Genomic DNA, 20,318 nt, shown 5'->3' on the forward strand with positions numbered 1-20,318 from the left:
CTAACCTACCCGCTACTGCAAACAGCAAAGGAGATGCTAACCTACCTGCTACTGCAAACAGCAAAGGAGATGCTTTCCTGGAGGCTCCTGTTTGGGTTTCTGTGTTGCATCAGTGTTCCACGCTCTTGCAAAGCAGGCATGGTAGACAAGGTCTACACTGACACACACATCAGTGACACTGGCTTGGTCATTCCTAAGCCATAGGTGGTTTTCTCTTTAAAATATCATTCAACAGCTTTTTTTTCTGAACCAGGATGAAAAATGAACCTGTTTCTGGAAATTTTGTTACTGGAAATACAATAATAGCTACTAAGGATTCATACAATTCTTTTTAAATGCTATGTCTATGCATCTAAACATTTACTTGGGATTTTCTGTTTTGTTTTGTTTTGTTTTGCCTTCCTACCCAGAGTCTATTCCCTACCCTACTAGTTTCTTTTAAACAATGACCCTGATGTCCTTTAAATGAATCATTTCTTTTACTTTTGTGGGGCCACCCATAAGACATGCTGCCTTTCTCTGGCACACCCATGAAGACCAGTGTTGAGGATGGTTGGCACTGACCCATCCCAGGACTGGGACCCTGGTGAGGCAAGCACTGGTTAGGAGCCAGATCAGTTCTTGCTCTCTCATATCCCTTGATTGCTATCTGTTTCCCAGCCTGTTCCTCCGCTATTTCTTTAGTTTATGAGGTTTTACTCTTTTTTCAATACACTGTTTATCCTGTTTGGTAAAGAAGAATGGGTAGTGAGGGCTTAAAATCAAGGCATTCATACTTTAAAAGAATTGGTAACAAGATGTAATGTTTAAGGAAAAGGAAAGGATACTTATGAGAGATCACAGTGTGGCCCAACAGGAGGAGAGTGAGCCAAATCACGGCAAAGATAGGCCAGGGCAAGGACCTCAGTGCTGCCTGCATCGGTCTTTACGGAGACCATGCATGCCATGCTGGGCTCTACACTCTGGCCGTTACTGAGACGATTGGCATCTTTGAATGTTGAACATGATTTTTCTCCCTGCCAACAGAGCATAGCATCCCACACAATTCAAACATTCAGCCCATGTGAAGTTAAGGTCTCGGGTTGCACACCAGCTCCTCAGGGAAGCTCCAGTGAGATCTGCCACTTCAGCTGCAATACTGGACGGCTGAGTTTTGCAGAGCAGATTTCAGCATATTTAGGAGACACTCCACCCTCTGGTGAACGATGCCTATAATTTTCAAAAACAGAAATCATTGGACAGGGTCAGAAATGAGTCAGAAGTGAGGACTGTGAAAAAGATTGCATATAATAGATGATAGAATTCCAAATTAACAAACAAACCTGCATAGAATATAAAACAAAATGATGGATCGCCATTCTTCTTTACATAAGATGAACTATTAATTTCTCTTCATGTTAGAGCCCTAAGCCAGAGGCGCTGCCAGAGCAGCATCTGTATTCCTGACCCACAGAAGCTATGAGATGATAAGTGTTTGCTATAAGCATGCCACAGTTAAAGTAAATCACTATGTAGCCATCAATAACTATTAAACATTCCAATAAAAAGGCACAGATGTTCCTATTGGGTTAAAAAGAAAGATTCAAATATTTGCCACCTGTGATTGACATACTTTATAAAGATATAAGTAGGTCAAAAGTGTAAGTGTGGGAGATATCCTGGGCTCATGGTGATCCAAAGACAGCTGGAGTGATCAAGCTGACAACAAATTGAGTCGATTTCAGAGCAAAGCTATTGCTGTGGAAAGAAAAGGTTATTTCATAATGCTGAAGGAATCAATTCAAGAGGCCGTAATAATCCTAAATGCTTATGTGCTTAATCAGGAAACTTCCAAACACGTAAAGCAAAAGACTGGTAGAACTGCAGAGGGACTGAGATCTTTCATGATTATATGGGAAATGCAGAAGTCTTTTAATGGTAATTGATTCTTTTGTATCAATTTCCAATGAAAATTTCAGTAAGGGTTTAAAGAGTGTGAAAAAGACATACAACCTAATTGACATTTACAGAGCTCTATGCCATCAGCATCAAAGTACACATTCTCTTGAAATGCACACAGAATATTTATTTACATAGGAATTCTGGGGCATAAAAAGGCTAAGTAGATCTTAAAAGATTTGAATCATACAAAACACATTCTCTGATTATACTAGAATTATATCTGAGATCAATAAGAGGAAGAATTCTGGAAAATCTCCTTATATTGAGACACTAAGTCGCCTACTTCCAAAGAACTCACAGGACCAAGAAGCAATCAAAAGTGAACTCAGAATGTACTTGGAATGGAATAAAAAATCGAAACATGGCATATTAAAATTTGGGAGGTAGAATTCAAGCAACACGTAGAATGAAATATATAGGGTACTAAATAATCAACAGTAAGGAAAACAAAGACAGTTTCAAATCAAAGACTGCAGCCTCCACACTAGCCAACCAGAAGACAACAGCAGGTGGACACACGGTCTCTACACTCTGGGAGTTACTGGCCGGGGCAAGTCTGGAAAAGAATACGGATAAAGAACTTAGACTTCTGGCTTCACTATAAAGACAGACAAAATGACTGCTTGAAAACAATAACTCACAGGAAACTCACAAGGTGTAAGAACAATTGGATACTTGTGTGAAAAAAAATGTGAATTCTGAAGGATCACCAACATCATATGTAAATACATCTGGAAATGGATCATAAATATAAATGCAAAAAGCTAAAAACTTTTTTTTGTAAGAGAAACCTTTTTGTTTGCATTGGTTAAAAATGTTTTCCATATAACATTGTATAGCTATTCTGAGTATTAAATAAGAAAAAGAAAAGCTTTTAGCCAACATATATGGGATACTTAGACTTCAACTGTTTGATATCACTATAGAAGACAGAAATGAATTTGGCTTTTTGCATGCTCCACTTACAGAAGCATCAGCAAGGCCTTGTTTTCCTCATATAACAACAGCCTAGGTGGGTAGCCATTGCTGGTATTGGCTTCATGGCCTTACGATCCCCTAACATTCCAAGTTCAGGCTCAAGGACACATTGAACCCTCTCTTGGTGTGGGCAAAGGCTTCGGCATGAAAGAGCGTCTCATTCCTTCCTCTCACCACCTCTTCTAGATCATACACAAACTTTCTCCGACATCTTACCATCCTGAACTAGATCGTAATGCCCATTCCTGGGTTGCCACCTGGCCCTGCTTTTCCTCAGTTGGAAGAATCTCTGGCATATACTTGAACAAAACTGTGATTTGCTTAGCAGAGAAAATGGAGGACAGAATCCACAACTGACGTCTGACACAGCCACAGATAGTGGTGCAGACACCTAGATTTAAGTGCGTTTTCTGGCTTCAATTCTAGTTCTCGTGAAGCTACGTAAAAGCACTGTGACACTGCTAGTATCCAGATACAAGCATGAATGATTCCCAGACCTGAGGAATCTATAGTCCGCCAAGAAGACAACAGATGCAAACAAGTAAAATCATATTTGAAATGTACCACATAATACATATAAACTATTAAGTATAGTTACATATATGTGTTAACATATATATACACACACACTGAGACCACATCATACACACACACATACACAAAATACACACACACACCCATACACAACACACACACACACCACCACCATACCACACAAGCATCGGGTGTGTGGGAGAAGTCTGACTGGAGAAGCTGAAGGCAGGCATGGAAGGGTGAGTAAGTGTTTACATGGTAAGCTTCACCAACAGTAGGCAAGAGAGTACAGAGAGAGGGGAATTTTTAAAGGTAAGAGAATCAAGCAAGGATGTTGCTTCCAGAGCTCAACATGACATTATTTTTTTGAAGTTTAAAATGCAGGAAGTGGAGCTGGAGAGCTGACTCAGCAGTTAAGAGCATTGATTGCTCTTCCAGAAGTCCCAGGTTTGAGTTCCAGCACCCACACACACGGTGGCTCACAACCTTCTATAACTCCAGCTCCAGAGGATCTGACAACCTCTTCTGGACTTCACAGTCACCAGCCACACAAGCAGTGCACAGACTTACATGCAGACAAAACACTCATACACATCAGATACAAACATTTATTTTTTTAATGTCTGAAACTGTTTAATTGGGTTGCTGGCAATTTAGAAGACCAATTTGTGAGTCTCCATCCCGTTTTTCAGGGAGGACTGAGACCGCAGGTAGCCCTGGAGCTGAGGCACAGCTTTGATCTCTGGCAAAATCTGTGAGTCTTCAGTTTTCTTTTTTTTTCTTTTTTTTTATAATTTATTTTTTCTCAAATCGTAATTCATTCACACAGGGGTTATAAACACAGAAAGGCAGGATGTGGGGAAGGGAATGACACTGGAGTATGGGTGATCAGGGGTAATACAGATATCATCAGAACCGGGTATAGGCTGGGTGAAGGTTCAGGGGACAAGTCACTATGACTCCGCCTATGACTCGCTTTTCCTTATCTAAGTTGGTATTGTCTGCCCAGGCTACCTATTTACAAGGTCTATGACTACTCAGGCTTGTAAATTTCCACAAAAGCTGCCTGTTTACATTAGCTTATAGCCATCTGTTTCAATGTTTTTCCACTGAGACCCAAGACTTGGTGTTAGTATACATGTATCACAGGCCTATTGCTGATTTTAGGCCTATGGCTGATTTTAGGCCTTCAGCGGGTAAGCAGGGCTGCCCCTGACATCTCCTCCCTTCTCTAAGTATAGAAGGGCTGTGGCAATTCTAAACTTGTGAAGGTGGGGATAGAGGCCTGACCTCCAGTATTTGAAGGGGATCTTGTAATGGTTCCAGTCCCCCTGTTGTTGTCCAGTGAGGCATGAGGGCCATACCTGTCCTGATGTCTTTTTCCTGGAGAGGGGATACTTTTGACATCAACCCCTATGCAGTCAGGCTTGTCCCTCAGGGAACCCAGATAGATATTTTTATCTTTTATTTATATTCCCTTGCAGTGCTTAGCCTCACAGCCTAAGCAAGAATTCAGATCGCCTGACAGAGGGGGTTCTGGGTGGCCCCTCTCTGCTTGGTCTAGGGGCAGAAGTCCGCCCTTTTAGGTTGGGTGCAGATGGGTTTTGGAAACACCCTGTATAAAGTAACAACCTCATCTTGAGTCTCATGGTCCTTCATAGCTAACTTATGATAATGTATCTGAGTAGGTTTTGCTACCAAATTATTTATCTGTTGTATCACAGAGTTAGTCCACCTATTTGAGAACCAGGGACCAGCAGAAAAAAGCAAAAAGAACCCAAATAATGGTCCCAAGATGGGAGGAAATAGGGTTGACAACCTTGGAGAGGCTGAAAACTGATTCTTGTACCATCCTTCATCTGTCTCTTTCTCTCTCTGATTTTTCTTAGGGCCTTCACTACATGTTTCATGCTCTCTTTAGCCCTCCTTGTCTTGTCTATGTAAAGGCAACCTTCTTCTTTAAGGGTTGTACACAGTCAAGAGCTGTACACAGCCTTTTCTATTGTACTAGAGTAAGTCAAGTCCAATAAGGATCTTTGCGATTTTAGGAGGTCTCTTCAGACATCGAAACGAGGGATTTCTTCAGATTAGTGATGTCAATCTCTAGCTGTTTGATGTTCTTGTCAGTGGCCCTTCAAAGGTCTGAGTAGTGTTAAGTTCGGAGGCCAGCATCTGGATTAGAACTTCCAACAGCAGACATCATGGGTGATTCATTTTTACCTGGGATGCTGCCTGAGTTAAAGCTCCTGGGAGTCCCTCTTTCTCTCGGTTTTCTGGGGTTGGGTGCTGAGCTGCTGCCTGTGACCTGCTCTATGCTCGGGTCCAGCAAGTCTTCAGTTTTCTGATCAGCCTTGCGCTGCTCTGTAATCTTGTATAAGATCTTGCCTTCCTGGTGCCTGGGCTTGCGCGGCTGCTTCTTCTTGAAGTAAGCGTGTTTGGGGATTTTGCTGATATCAACTTTTGTAGAGGTGGTGATGACAAACTTCTGGTGTGTTCTGCACGGAGGAACCCAGTAGAGGGCAAGAGGTCCAGTCACAAGTAGCAAACCATTGCCCAACTGCTTCAGAAAAAATACTCTCTTGGGCCTGTGGGCCCGGTGAGGATGATCAGGACCGTCCCAGGGTTGGTGCTAGCATACATGCTTCTCGAGTGCCGACTCAAGAGCTTTTGACCATGGCTCAGCAGCTTCCGAGGCGCATCGCACATCCTGGGTAGGATAATACCAAGGCATTTTTGGAAACTTTGCCACCCAGGTACCACCGCTCTCGTCTCCACCAACTGTATTTGTGACCGTTGCAAGGACTTTCTCCTTTTTCTTCTTTTCAGCCTGGGACTTGGCAACTGAATATTTCGTTTTGTACAAGGCCTTTCTGGAATACATAGCGGATCGGGAGTACCTGCCAATTCCTCTAACCAGGACAGGGTTTTGGCTGCAATGGGGCTTCCCTTTCTTGGGCCTTTTAACCTCGGGGTCACCCCTTTTGGCTGTGTCAGCGGCTGGGGTACCAGGGGGCAGCAGCAGCACTGCCAGCCTTTTTGGCTGTGGATTTCCTTTCCTTTGTATCAGGCATTTTGGCTTTTTCAGCCTCAATCTTGCAAGATGGGAAAGAGAACTAAGACCCCAGCGTCTGGTCTATAAGCAATCACATACATACATTTTTAAGGAGGTGCTGGAGAGAGGGCTCAATATTTAAGAGAACTTGCTGATCTTCCAAAGGACCAGGGTTTGGTTCCCAGTATCCAGGTCAGGCAGCTTACAACGGTCTTTAACTCCAGCTCCAGGGTATTCACACCTTTAGCCTTCTTGAACATCTGTACTGAAGTGCACAAAACCATACGCTCTCTCTCTCTCACACAAACACACACGTACACATAATTTAAAATGAAAAACATAAATCTAACTTGCAGAAAGTATATGATGGCATGGGCCAAAGCTAAGGCTACACCGAAGAGACAGTAACCATCATGCAAATAAAACACCCCCTACACTCCCCATATGATCAACAAATGTCAAGGTGTGTTTTGTGGAAGATGATTGGACAGCTCATTGTGAGGTTTGTGGTTAAAAGGCAATTCTCCTGTATTTGCATAAAGTAACCTTTTTGGAAAGCTAAGGTCACCACATCATTTCAAAATTAGATTAATTTAGATTCCCCTTAAGTCATCTATGTTCAGTGGGAATTGTGATGCCCACCTAAGATTTTGGTGTTCTAAGCACTGTATTAGTTGACAGGGGTTGCAAGAACAAAGATTTAAAACGCTGGGCACCTTAATACAACAAAAATGCTTTGTGGTCCCACAGCTTCAGAGTCCAGAAATCTGTACTCCAAATTAATGGGGTCAGATTCCCTCTGCAAGAATCCGTCATTTCATCCCAAGGTTTTGAAGACTGGGCGTAGGGGGTCATACTTCCTGATTCAGTCTTCATGTGGCCTCTTCCCTTCTCACAAGGACACCAGTCACTGCATTTAAGTCACCCTAAACCCATGCGGGTGTCATCTGAAACCCTTAGTCATATGTACATCTTATCCATAAATATAATTTACATATAGATCTTACTCTAAGGAAGGCCGGGCTTGGCAGTCCTAGGTGAAATGAAATTGGGAGAACACTATTCAATCCACTCCAGGAGCTCATAGAGACAAGTGTTGACTAAGCGTGGATTAATCTTCATGTTTTAATCTCCTATCTCATTTTCCATGAATATACTGTTTCCTTTACTACCTGGCAGCCCGAATGCAAAACACAGTTCCTTTCCTTGATGTGGCCTAAATCTACTCAGTGACATAACTGTGAGAACAAGTGACCGTATTGACATGTAGGAACAAAAGATGTGACACACTCTTCATCACCACACACCTAAACTTAGAATGTCAGCGGCTGGGGTCTGTAAGTGTATGTGATCCATCTGTCCCTGGGAAGCTCTCTTATGTCTGCTTTCATCAGTCCCTGAATCAGATCCGCTCCTTTCTGCCATGGTCTCTGGACCCTCCCCTTTTGCCTCTCTCCACTCCTGATTGGTTCCCTATGTGTCTTTGAATGGCTGTGTCTGTTCTTTCAGACCCTCCCCTCAAGAGGTCATCGTTTATAAATTTCAAAGAGTTAATGAACAAGAACAGTTTCCTGGAGAAGGAAAGGAAGGCATCTCTCAAAATATGAGCCATCCCACACTCCTGTAAGGCAAATAATAACAAACGCCTCAAGTCTGAAAACTTTCATGTGGGGAGTGTAAAGTCTCTCACTCTTTGAAGTAGTTGAACAAATGCTTTCACTTCAAATAAGTTTCCCTATGAAACACTTGGGAGTCTTATGTGAGTAATTACTAAGTGAGCTAAGGCACCAATTAAGACAGATGTGTTTATTGCTGCCTCCTCAGTAGAAAACAAGCAGAAGTGTTGTGTCTCTCTGCATTGATCTAGACACATTTGTGACAAGTATGCATATGACTATATGTATATGCACATATTTAGTTAGTATGTATATAAATACCATAAATACATATATTGTGTCTATTAGGGTGCAACTGTGCATATTATGAGTGCATACAACTAGTGTATATGTATATAACCATCATATATGTTTACTATTAATAATACCTACTAGTAATTTGTCAAATGCTATATGTCAAATATCTCATTTAATCCTCAGAACCATGAAGTAGCTTTTGTTATCCCCTTAATTTCACAAATAAGAAATTCAGACACACATGTGATATTAGCCCCAAGGGTACATGGATAATAAACAATAAAACCTGTCCCAAGCAGTATTCTTGTGCTTAATCTAATAATTATTGCCACCTAGGACTATATACTACAATGGTAACAGTGACATCTGAGGGACAATACATTGATCCAAATATCCTTTTGTTGATGTTATTTTTTTAACAATGGTCATACTCTGTATTTATAGTAGAAAGCCAACCACTCTCTCCCACCAATAACTATTATAAAGAGACAGCAATTCCAGTCTCATAACTAGCTAAACATGTAGTGCTGCTATAAAAAAATCAGCATTAAGCTAGAATAATACAGTAATATTGCCTAATAGTTTCTACAATGCTCTATAAAATATAAATCATGGCTTCATGGTCGTCTTTAATTCTCATAGTAACTCTGTGGGCTAGAAAGGGCAACTATGGTGAAGTATTACTCTTGCTCCTCTTTTATTTGTCAAATGGAAATCAAAGATTAAGTTGACTGTGCATTCCTAGTAAGTCATGAAAGAGAGTAGCTAGTCTTCATGCTTTTTTGGGATTCAGAACACTTCTGAAATGTTGGAAGAGTTCTATTCCAGCCCCTACCATAGAATTCATCACCCAGTATATGCTGAGCAAATGCTGAATGAATTAATGAATGAATAAATGAATGATTGAATATCAGCTTCTCATCCTTTCTGATATATTCTACCTTTGACCTCTATCCATACTACTTGAGATACTATCATACTGTACTATCCAGTCAGGCCTTTAGAAGTCTATTTTCTTGGTTACCACATGTAGGTGGCATACAAAAATGGAGAACCCTCAGAGAGCCATTTTAGCATTTGCATACATGTGTTGTAATACACAGCTGATCATGTAAATGGTATGTTTAGTGTATTTAGTATATGCACCATGTTATACAACCCTCACCACTGTCTAATTCCGTTATACTGCATCATCCTGTGGAGAAAACTCATCAACCCGTGGCCACAAATGTTTGCTGTGTCTACAGCTTTGCCTCTTCTGGTAATGGAATATGTAGCTTCTTTCACATAGTAGAATGCTTTTGAGACTCATCCATGTCATGACCAGCAACAGTTGATTTTCAATTCCACTGTACAGATATATCCTGCCATATATTTAAGGACAAAAAGGGTGTCCTGTTAGGAATTGAGGTTGGCTCATGTAAAAGAACCTAAAGCCTAACTTGCCTTATACCTCCATACTTGAGAAGTGCATTTGGGGAGGAGACTGCAGAACCATTCTTTTCAGATGTAGGGACAAAATGAAGCCAACAGAGAGGGCAGAAGAGAGACTCTTGACTAAGCTAACAAGAACCCGACCAAGCTAACAAGATCCCTCACTGAGGAGCGGGATGTTAAATAGGAAGGGCAGGGTAGTCAAGGAATCAGATATTTGTCCTTCAAGAAAAGAAAGGCACACTTAGCTCTAGTTGGTGTTGGTAGACATTCCCCACCCAAAAGCTAGGCAGCATCTCAAAACTGCTTAAATCCCATGGACAGAAAAATAGTAACAGAGCATTGATGAAGGCCCAAAACTGACCATGTAGGAAGCTTCATTACATAGCCTAAACACCTATGTCAGTTGGTTACCATGTTAGAAAAGTCCAGGTGATACTTGTGAAAGAAAAATAATTAGGATGAAGTAGCAGTTGATGGCTCTGACTATAATTTGTAGTACAAAGAAAAAGCTTGATTCATCTTCTCAACTTTATTTGGGTAAGCAGTAATTATGTTTATGTTAAAAAAAATGAGACTCCTAATTGCAAGATCATGTCAGCTCTTTAGAGAATATTTTGTGCCCCTTTCCTTTCCACCACAAAAGAAAAAAAAAAAACCCTATAGTGTAATTCTTTTAATTTCAAGCTCAAATTAGCATAAATTACCCAGAAGGAAAACTATCTAGACAGGATCTGAATGTTGTAAACTCTCAAATTATAAGACTTAAAACCCCAAGGAAAGCACCTACCAGTGCTTCCAGCCAAGTTCCAGTCCTAATGGGTAAATGCTCAAACAGACATTGCACACACAGACCAGGAAGTGAATCAGACTCATTTTAAGAGAGAAAAATTACATTTCTATGTCGACCCAGGAGCCGGCTAACACACATTCCATTTGGCCCTGACACAGAGAAATTTAAATTTTAGGAACTGGAAAGAGAACTTTATGTCTTTAAACATAGCAGAGGGAGTGTGGTGTGTATTTTATAGAAATTATGAGAAGTCTCTCTCTTCTACCTTTTAATGAGCCGTCAAAGAGACGATTATGTAAACAAAATGGCACCGTAGCGTGTCCCATTCCAGATCCATCCATTTATCAAACCCAGGAAGAAGCCTTCATACCCCATGGACTACTGATCAACCTTGGACCAAGAGAACAAACTTATACATAGAGAATATTGAAGAAAAACACGCATTTAAAGTAAGCACTACAAGTAACTTTTTTTTTTTACGCATTTGTACTTTTATTTACTTATATTTTGAAAGGTTAGTATTGAGTATCGGCACAACTTTTGGGGCCTCAGGGAACTTTTTCTTCATGGACTAATTCCTTTATTGAAAAAATATTAAGAATGGTATTTTATGACTTGGTGTAGCACTCAATCTAATCGAGATGGAATATGTTACCCATTTATTATTATTAAATGCAGTTATTTCTTCTGACTTCAAAAGAAAGATTTCCTGAAACCTTGGATTTTTGTGAATCATAAATTTATGTCTACAGAATTTAATGGGCACATGAACCCCAAATCTGTTAATCAACAAATACTCAGCCCATGTAGTGAAAGACAGAGCTTCTGAGAGGACAACGCAAAGATGGCTGTGGGGAGTGTTAAATGTGTAGAAGTTGCAGGTAGATCCAAGTTAAAGCCCCAAAGCCTGAGTTATAACGTCAGGAAACATGGATAAGAAAGAAAGTGTTCACAAAAGACACAAAGAACAAGAATGAAGTCACCGATGTTGTGCAGTATCATGCAATATCTAATCTTATAATTCATAAAAGGTTTTATGTCCCATTAGTATGATTTCCTCTGGTGTTGGCCTTTAATATTGCATTTAAAATGTTCTCTTATTATTTCTTGCCCCCTCAAGAAAGCAGCGAGAGACAGACTATAAGTATAATTAAAATGCAACTCCAGTGGAGCTGTGAGCATGTCTCCATCCTGTTCTTAACAGCCATCTTACATTTGTAAAACACTGGAAGTATAATTTAAAAGGAGATTGGCTGACATTCATGTTATGGACTTTTAAATTGCTACTGCCTGGTCTAAATACCCTTGCCAACACTATAGTCTGGACAGTTAGTTCCCTAGTCACTAAAGGAGATGGCGCATTTGGTAGGAATTGAAATCAGCATTTTAAACTTATTTTTGGTTTGGTGTTGAAGTCACATGCTCCTCCCAAAACTGGCACCAATCACAGTGGTAGCTTGTAGTGCTTTGAAATAACCTCCTGGATAATTTTAGTGTTTCCTCTGTGAAAATACCAATGTTCTCCCCGCCCCCCAAAAACGGTGGGGGAGGCAGCATTTTGTAGAAAATTCAGCCCCTGGAGATATTCATAAATGTACAGTAATGTGATGATTCCTTAGGGACTAATTACCTGAGACCCTCTGCTGGGGATTAAAATAGGGTGAAGACAAGGGAGGTCCGCCCTGAGATTCTGCCCAGAGTCTGCAGGAAACTAGGAAGACTGCATCTTGGTGTAGTATGCATTATTTCTCAGATATGCCTGGAACATAACAGGAATACAGATGTAGCCTCGGGGGAGGCAGGTACGAAGACAAGAAGCAAGTGACCAAAGATGGTTTACAGGAGAAATTAAACCTTACACAGACTGCCAATTATCTATCCGATATCCACTTCCATCCACATTAACACAGTCCCTATTTGTAGTCCGTGTGTGATGGTTAGCTTTAGCAGTCAGCCTGACACATTGTAGAATCTCCTGGAAAGGGAGTCTCAATGAGAGGTTGTCTAGATTAGACTGTCCTGTGGAGAACTGTCTTGATTACATTAACTGTTGTGGGAGAACCCATCTTGACTGTGGGCAGGGGACCGTTACCCAGGCAGAGGATCCAGGACTGTATAACCATAGAGGAAGGGAGCCAAGCACTAGCAAGCACGTAGCCATTCACTCATTGCTCTTTGTTCTTGACTGTGGATATAACATTACTAACCGCTTCAAGTTCCAGCTGCCTTGTCTTCTCCGAACGGACTGCAGCCTTTAATTGTGAGCCACATAGACCCTTTCCCTCTGAAGTGGCTTTTGTTAGACTATTCTATCATAGCAGCAGGAAATGAAACTAAAACAGTATGTAATAAACTCCCTCGACAGGTTACCTTTTTCACATGCCCTAATAACAGGTGAGTATGCCGTGGCCACTGATGTAAAATGGGATATTGCAATGACTCGGCTAGGATCCGTTCTCCTTAATACAAAGAACATTACACATAGATCTCGTGGGACTCCTTTCTCTCATTTTTGCCTCTTAGTAGCCATTTTGGAGCATTAGGTGACCCGAGGGTAGGAACTAGGGATGACAGGGCAGGGGCATATAAGGGATATAAGCTGTCAAAGATCATGGTGTTCTCCATAGAACTCAGCACCATCGGCGTTGGGAGTCCCCTTAAGAGAAAGACTATGAGCCCATCTCCCCAAGTTATCAGTGTGCTCTTCCTGAATCCTAACCTGTTTGTACCCATTAAACTAAGTCCTAACGGCTCGGTTTATACTGTCTGTGTAAACAAAGGCAAGAAGGGAGATTTGTATTTGAAGATACAGAGTACTCGCGACTTGCAGGCAGTTCTGCTGGGCAGGTTTGGGCAGGACCGCTGCCCTCTTTCAGACCAGCTGTCATGAACGTGTGGCCACAGGCAATGGTCCTTCCTTAGTGGCTCTAGAAGACAGGTGGGCCCAAACACTGCACAGTGGCAGGAGGAAGGAAGAATGAGACCAGGCAGACACCAGGTTACATGAATGTTCAAGGGTGTGTGCTCTGGGTCAGTCTATAGTGTGTTTTCCCTGTGAAGGAAGAACAGAAGCCTGGAAAGGATGGAGTTTTGGGTCACAGTTGCTATTCATTTATGCCTTTTTGTCTTTGTGTATCCAGTTTTACTTAAACTGGAATGATTTCTTATCTTCTTCCTGCTTGTTTCTATCAGGCCCAGAATTCGTGTTGGTCCCTCATGGTGTCTCTGCTGAAAATCACAAAGCCACTTGGTCTGGGTGTTTTACCTTCTCCGAGCTCTTTTGCCCTGTGATGCCTGGTCACTATCTACTGCTTTGTTCTGTGTTGTGATGTATCTGTTCCAGACCACAATTGTGCCTACAGTTAGGGTAATTTTTTAAAAAAGAAAGAAAAGGAAAGGAAAGGAAAAGGAGAAGAGTTTTTAAATTCCATGTACTCACAAGCTCAGATACTCAGTCTCCCTACAATTAAGTTCTTCAGCTGCACAGTGAGGGAAAATCACCATCTCAAGTTGTCATAGATTCAGGGGATCCATGTGAAATGCCTGGCACTGATGCTGCTGCATGGAAGACATTAACCAGCGGTGGCTTTGGGCATCCTTTTCTACAGTGCACAGTAGGCATTTCATGATTGCTCTCAACTGAGGCAACTCCCTGCATCCTATACACTGTCTTCCTAGAAAAGGCAACTGTCACTTGGAAACTTCTTACCATAACTCATTTGCTGTGCCAATGGCCATCTCACCTCTGAACCATGGAGAAACCACACGGATTATCCCAGTGTGAATTTAAGGATTCTGAGGTTTCAGATGCAGAAGGAACGGTCCATGAGGACAAGGATCAAGACCAATGTGAGTCCATAGCATCAAGGAGCACACAGAATATTCAGGCAGCATTAGGTGCTGAATGAAAGAATGAAATGGCTGAAGGAGAGGAGACTTCTGTGTTGGGAAAAGCAGTTCCTCCCCTTAATTTTCTGCTGAGTGACTCAACTATCTTGTCGAACCAAGAAAAGCATTGCCATATTCTTAAATTTTGTTTGTTTTCACATTTCCATCTTGACTTGCACAACTTGACTCCCACCTTCCCAATTGAGTCTTAACAGGACAGGCATTAAAATGCTACAGAAGACCTTTAAAGAAAGGAGACTCTCGAAGGCTCTTTGCAGAGCCTCTGAGCAAGCCCAGCGTGCACACTGCACTCCTACCTGAGCTGAGGCAGCCACCGGCCTCACAAAAGCAGGGTCTGTATTCTTGCTCCACAAAGCACCTGATTCATGAGACAGCTTTGCAGGAATTTAATTAGTGAAGGAATGTGCAAGGCTTAAGCGCTTCAGATATCATTAACCACTGGGGAGGGGTGAGGGAGGAGGAGAAAGCTGAACAGATGTTTGGTTCAGCCTCGTTCCCTCGAAGCAGGTCCATGCCCACATCTTTTTGTATTCGGGTAGCTCTTAGGTAAATCTTGTTCACGCTCATTCATTCTTTCAGGATCCTGGTTTACCATGCATCCAGTTTAATGCACTAAGAAAGGTATATTCTGCCTCATGGGGGGAAACAGGCTGGTGTTTTTTATTTTTAAATCTGAGTATTTCAAAGTTCTTGTATTAAAATCGTTCTCTTGACACAAGGGACTGGTGATCCATGAGTTGAAAGATATGGACCTTCAGTTTCAGGAAGTTAAGTTGTAGTTAACCTTCAAAGGAAACTGAATATGTGAGTTTTAATTCCTGTAAATGTTTTCCCCTTATTTACTCAGAGTGTGATTTTGTAAGAATACTGTTAGCCTAAGCAGACAGTTATCTGAGCAGCTTCCAGCCCTGGGCTGGCAGTGAGGGCCCCTGCTGCTCTCAGAAGCTATACAGGAGGTTGAGAGGGATAGACAGTGTTTGCTTCTCTTTTACCCATTCTAAGATGGCAGATTTACAAACAAAACTGCACATAGATTCAAGTTGTCACAGAAACGGAAGCCAAGAGTCTCAGTCTGTCTACCTACTCCTGTGTAGAGACTATTTATCAGTGCCTGTTCCAAGACCATTCTAACGGCAACAGCTCGGGTTACTCAATTTGGTAGATAGAATTAGAAAAGGAAGGAGAAAGAGTCATACCAATTAGCCTTGCTGAAACCCCATGTGTAACCTTCAAACTGCTTTTGATTGTTCCAAAGAGCAAGTTCCTGGAATAATTCTTCTTTCTTCTTCTTCTTCTTCTTCTTCTTCTTCTTCTTCTTCTTCTTCTTCTTCTTCTTCTTCTTCTTCTTCTTCTTCTCCTTCTCCTTCTCCTCCTCCTCCTCCTCCTCTCCCTCCTCCTCCTCTTCCTCATCTCCTCTTCTTCCTCTTCTTTTTCCTCCTCCTCCTCCTTTCTGTAGAAGTAGTGTTTTGCAGCTAATTGCTGCCATTCCTAAATCACACCCTAATCTTCAACACTCTTGATGAATACAGAAATCAACAAAGCAACCTTCCTCACCCCATTTCTTTGATTTCTGGATCTCTCCACTCCAAAACCCTTATAAATTAACGTTGCACTGCCTCCTGCTATCCTCGGGACCATTTTGTGCTTTTTAATAAATTTAACCATCTTGATAGATAATAATGAGTTGTTATATAGTGTAATTGACCCTAAGAATGAAGATATTTTTAAATCTTTGAATATAATATAAAATGTTTTAGACGAGTGGTTTTCAACCTACAGGTCGTGACTTCTTTGGCAAACCTCTATCTCTAAAAATATTTACATTGCAATTCATACCAGCAACAAAATTACAGTTGTGCAATAACAATGAAGATAATTTTATCGTTGGGGGAGGGGTCACCACAGCATAAGGAACCATATTAAGTGGTCACCGCATAAGGAAGGTTGAGAACCACTGTTCTGGACACCTGTGTTTTGTCTTCAACCCTTCAGGTTCACCCACAAGCTGTAATCCACGCTTTCTTCAACCACCAGCTCCTCCTTAAAGGCTTACTCTGTAAGTCACAGTCCCTGCATTCACAGCTAAGTTGGCAAGCAGAACTCTCAAAAGGAGCTAACCTTAGGGGACATCATATCCAGCTATAAGGAGCAGGGCCTATGTGTACAGTAATGCTGGTTGTACAATGATAAACTCTCCAGGTAAGAAGGTCAGTGAACTTTGACCAGCTTGAAATACATCTCCAACTGCAGAGGATCTTTCCCCATGTCTCCTAAGGTCACATCTACATGCTACCAGTGAGCCAGCTGGGACCCATACACCCTTTATGAGTCAAAATTTGTAGGAAATTATATGTTATATTTTTGTGCTAATTTTTTTAATCTTTAAATTTTGCTCTTTTGTCCCCTGAGTTTAATATCATGAAAACAACAGTGAACAACTCTCAGAATTTCTGGACAGGTCTCTGCAATGGCTCAAGCAGTCTTGGTTTTATTTTTTCCACACTGCACATGGTGGTAGGTCAACACCTTACCCCCTGCTTTCAACAAGCCCAGAAAAATGAAGCTAGTGAGGCTCCCCAAGCAATCTGCTGATACATCCAACTGTCAGGAAGAGATGAAACAACTTCAAATACATTCCATCTTAAGTCAACAGTCAGGTTATTAAAAATAAAACAAAACAAAAGCTTTGAACAGTATGGTTCACAATCTTTTAAGAGATGGGACTCATGCCTGACAGTGCTAAGGTGATACCAGACATTTCATAGGTCTAGGGCAAAACCTACTGCTGTTATTTTGCCAAAGGAACAGTGGCACAGTAATTCCTAGTAGAATGTTGCCAGGCCCATGGATCAGAGCATTACTCAACACTCCACAGAGAAGTTTTTTACTTGTGGTAGGGGATAACTGCCACAGAGATTTACAACTGGACAACGTGCAGAGTCCTAAAAGGAATGTCTTCATCAAACCCCTCCCCTCAGGATTCAGGGATCCACACAGCAGAGGAGATGAAAAGATTCGTAAAGCCAGAGGGGATGGATGTCTCCAAGGAAGCAGCATCTTCCAGACATAGGACGGACACATCTGGACTCACAGATACTGTGGTAGCACGCACAGGGCCTGCACAGGTTCAAGTCAGACAATCTCAGCACTGAGAGGGGAAGTGGGCGTGGGCTCCCATCCCTAACTAGGAAGCTATTGACACCTGCTGGGAAAGAGAGAAATCAGTTCTCACTGAGGCTGTTGCTGGATATGTCAACTGCACTCCAGAATATTTTTCAGTTTGTCTTGGGTTTTCATTTTTTAGGGTGTTCTGTTTTTTTGAGAGACAACATATGGTTAGGTGGGTAGGAAAGCGGGGAGGACCTGGCAGAAGACTGGTATTGTGATCAAAATATATGGTATGAAAAGATTTAAATAATATTTTTTATAAAAATATGTATTAAAAAATAACTCAAGTCAAAATATCTCTCAGTCAGTGTTTTATGTCAATATTTTATGGACTATTGAGAAAGAATCAAGAGTAAGATTCTTTCCTGAAGAAAGTGTTAAATATCAACAAATCACAGATTTTGCTTGCTTTTTATTCATGTTTTAAAGCATTTAGCACAATTCTTTCTTTTTTCCATGAATTCCTCTATTTTTGAGAATGTTCCAAATTCTGATTTTTTTTTTTTAAGCCATGCTTCTTTTTCATTCGGAGCCACTCTACTAGCAGAGGACTGTTTTCTTCCAAAGGGCAAATCCAGAGGGGCCATGCTTGATTCCATCAATAGTCACTCTAAGTGCTATCTATCAGTTACTGTTTGGATTGTTATCTGGAAGGCAAGCCCTATGTTTGTATATGATACGCAAATGAAATTTCCAACCTACTCTGAGGGAATAGGTGGAATCAGGTTTGGAGCACAGCAGGACAACCATAATGATGTAACTCTAAGGAAAGCCTTACCAAACAGGTCTAGATATTCTGGCTCATCTTCTTGGTCAGTGCAGAGCAGGCTAATGGCTCTCTTATACCATATTTTCTGTGCTTGTTGAATACACACACGCACACACACGCACACACGTGTATCTCCCCAAGTAGCCTTGAATGCTTACTTCATTGTTTACTGATTTCCAATGTGATTTAAAAGTAAAAACAAAATTCTAAACTCTTTGAAGAAAACCATGTGGTTTTTTAACTATAGGGATTCTGTGGTGGGGCTTTCTAGGGATTCTTTGGAACTTTCTATCCAACTTAATATGCTTTAATGCTCTTGCTCATGAATGAGGAACTGGTTTCTTTAAAACTCATTGTTCCCCTAAATAGAAACTATAGAATGAATAGAAGAACTTGTGTGTTTCCATCTAGCCTTTCTAGGCATGGCCTTACAAAATTTGTACAGTATCACCTCACTACGTGAGGTTTAGCTTCTCCCTTATAACTGTTGGACTACCACAGGCCAGGATCATTCTTTGATTTACGAAATCAGCCCCAGTCTTTAAAGGTCCTGGCTAATCTTTCTGGAATCTATTCCCTTTGACACGTGGGACTGGCCAGATAGACAGTGAAGAGCTACGAAGTCAGATAGAATCCTGTAAGCCTCATTCTATGGTCCCCATCAAGGCACCTCCAGTTCTCCATCTTCAACCCCGGAAGTGCAGAGGAGTTCAACTAGATATTCCCAGGACTTTTGTAGTTCTTATCTGTGAAGTCTTCTCACACCATAGCCAGGGAGCTCTGGTTCTAGGACAGCCATTTCGTGAGCAAGTCTCAGCCATTGGACTGTAAAGGTATTTTGTTAAAATTCTTCTAAAGAACGGGCCATCAGGATGGTGCTGACATGCTGTTGATTTGGGCTTCCTTTACCCTGTACAGCCCCTTTGATGTGAGCAGCTATAACAAAATGACCCAGCCTTCTCCACAGACTCCATGGCAGCTATTGGATTGACTTCAGTCGGTGGCTGCTTCTGTAGCTTGGGCTCTTCTAATAACACATTGCTCTTCAGGCCCTGTCTTGATGAAAGATCTATCTTAAAGGCACAGGACTGCTTTTCTCATTAAGCCCATGGACCCTTTGTGCTCCTCCCTTCTGGTGGCAGTGTACACAGATGCAGAGACCCTACCCTAGAAACACACCTACTATAGTGTGAAGAGAAATGGTGGCCTACACCTGTGTACCAAGACAAACAAAAAGAAAACATTAATGGTCAGAACAGGAATTATTTTTTTTGTCTTTTTGTTTGTTTATTTATATGTTATTTGCTCACTGTGGGAAAGACTTGTGGGATTTGGTCATTGTAGACTAAACATGGTGCCAACATTTGACAGAACCACAGAGGTATTTGTAGAACACAGGTTATACCATGAGCATTGCTGTCACTGGTACTAAGTTATTGGTAATCAGGAACTGCAGAGGCCAAAAGATACATATTGTTTTAATATAAAAGGTTGTAAGAAGCCATGGCATTGTGAGTAATGGCAGAATTTCTATCTTTTATTTGTAAAGATAGATTTTTTAAATTAGCATTGACCTGGACATTTGACCATAGAGAACACATTGCAAAGGCTCCTGTACTTCATGAAAACAGAGCAGGCACAGCAAGGAGCCTCATGAGCGAGATGGGTCTGTGGGGAGCTATGCAAGTGCCTCGTCCACGCAGTGTTCAAACTCTTCATCACGAAGGCCCTGCACATGAACCCAGCTGTTTTAGAGTATATATATATATTTACAATTAAAGTGTATAGATAAAGGTTCCATGATTTTTTCTAACCTGGGCCTTGCTT

At 41.4% G+C, this 20,318-nt stretch overlaps 1 pseudogene; it reads right to left on the reverse strand.

Moving 5' to 3' along the window:
- Positions 1-4,106: 4,106 nt before the first annotated feature.
- LOC114619790 overlaps positions 4,107-20,318 on the reverse strand; it is a 35,066-nt pseudogene continuing 18,854 nt past the window's right edge.

Source organism: Grammomys surdaster, unplaced genomic scaffold (genome assembly GCF_004785775.1).
Source record: "Grammomys surdaster isolate TR1022 unplaced genomic scaffold, NIH_TR_1.0 165, whole genome shotgun sequence".
In the NCBI taxonomy this organism is placed as follows: domain Eukaryota; kingdom Metazoa; phylum Chordata; class Mammalia; order Rodentia; family Muridae; genus Grammomys; species Grammomys surdaster.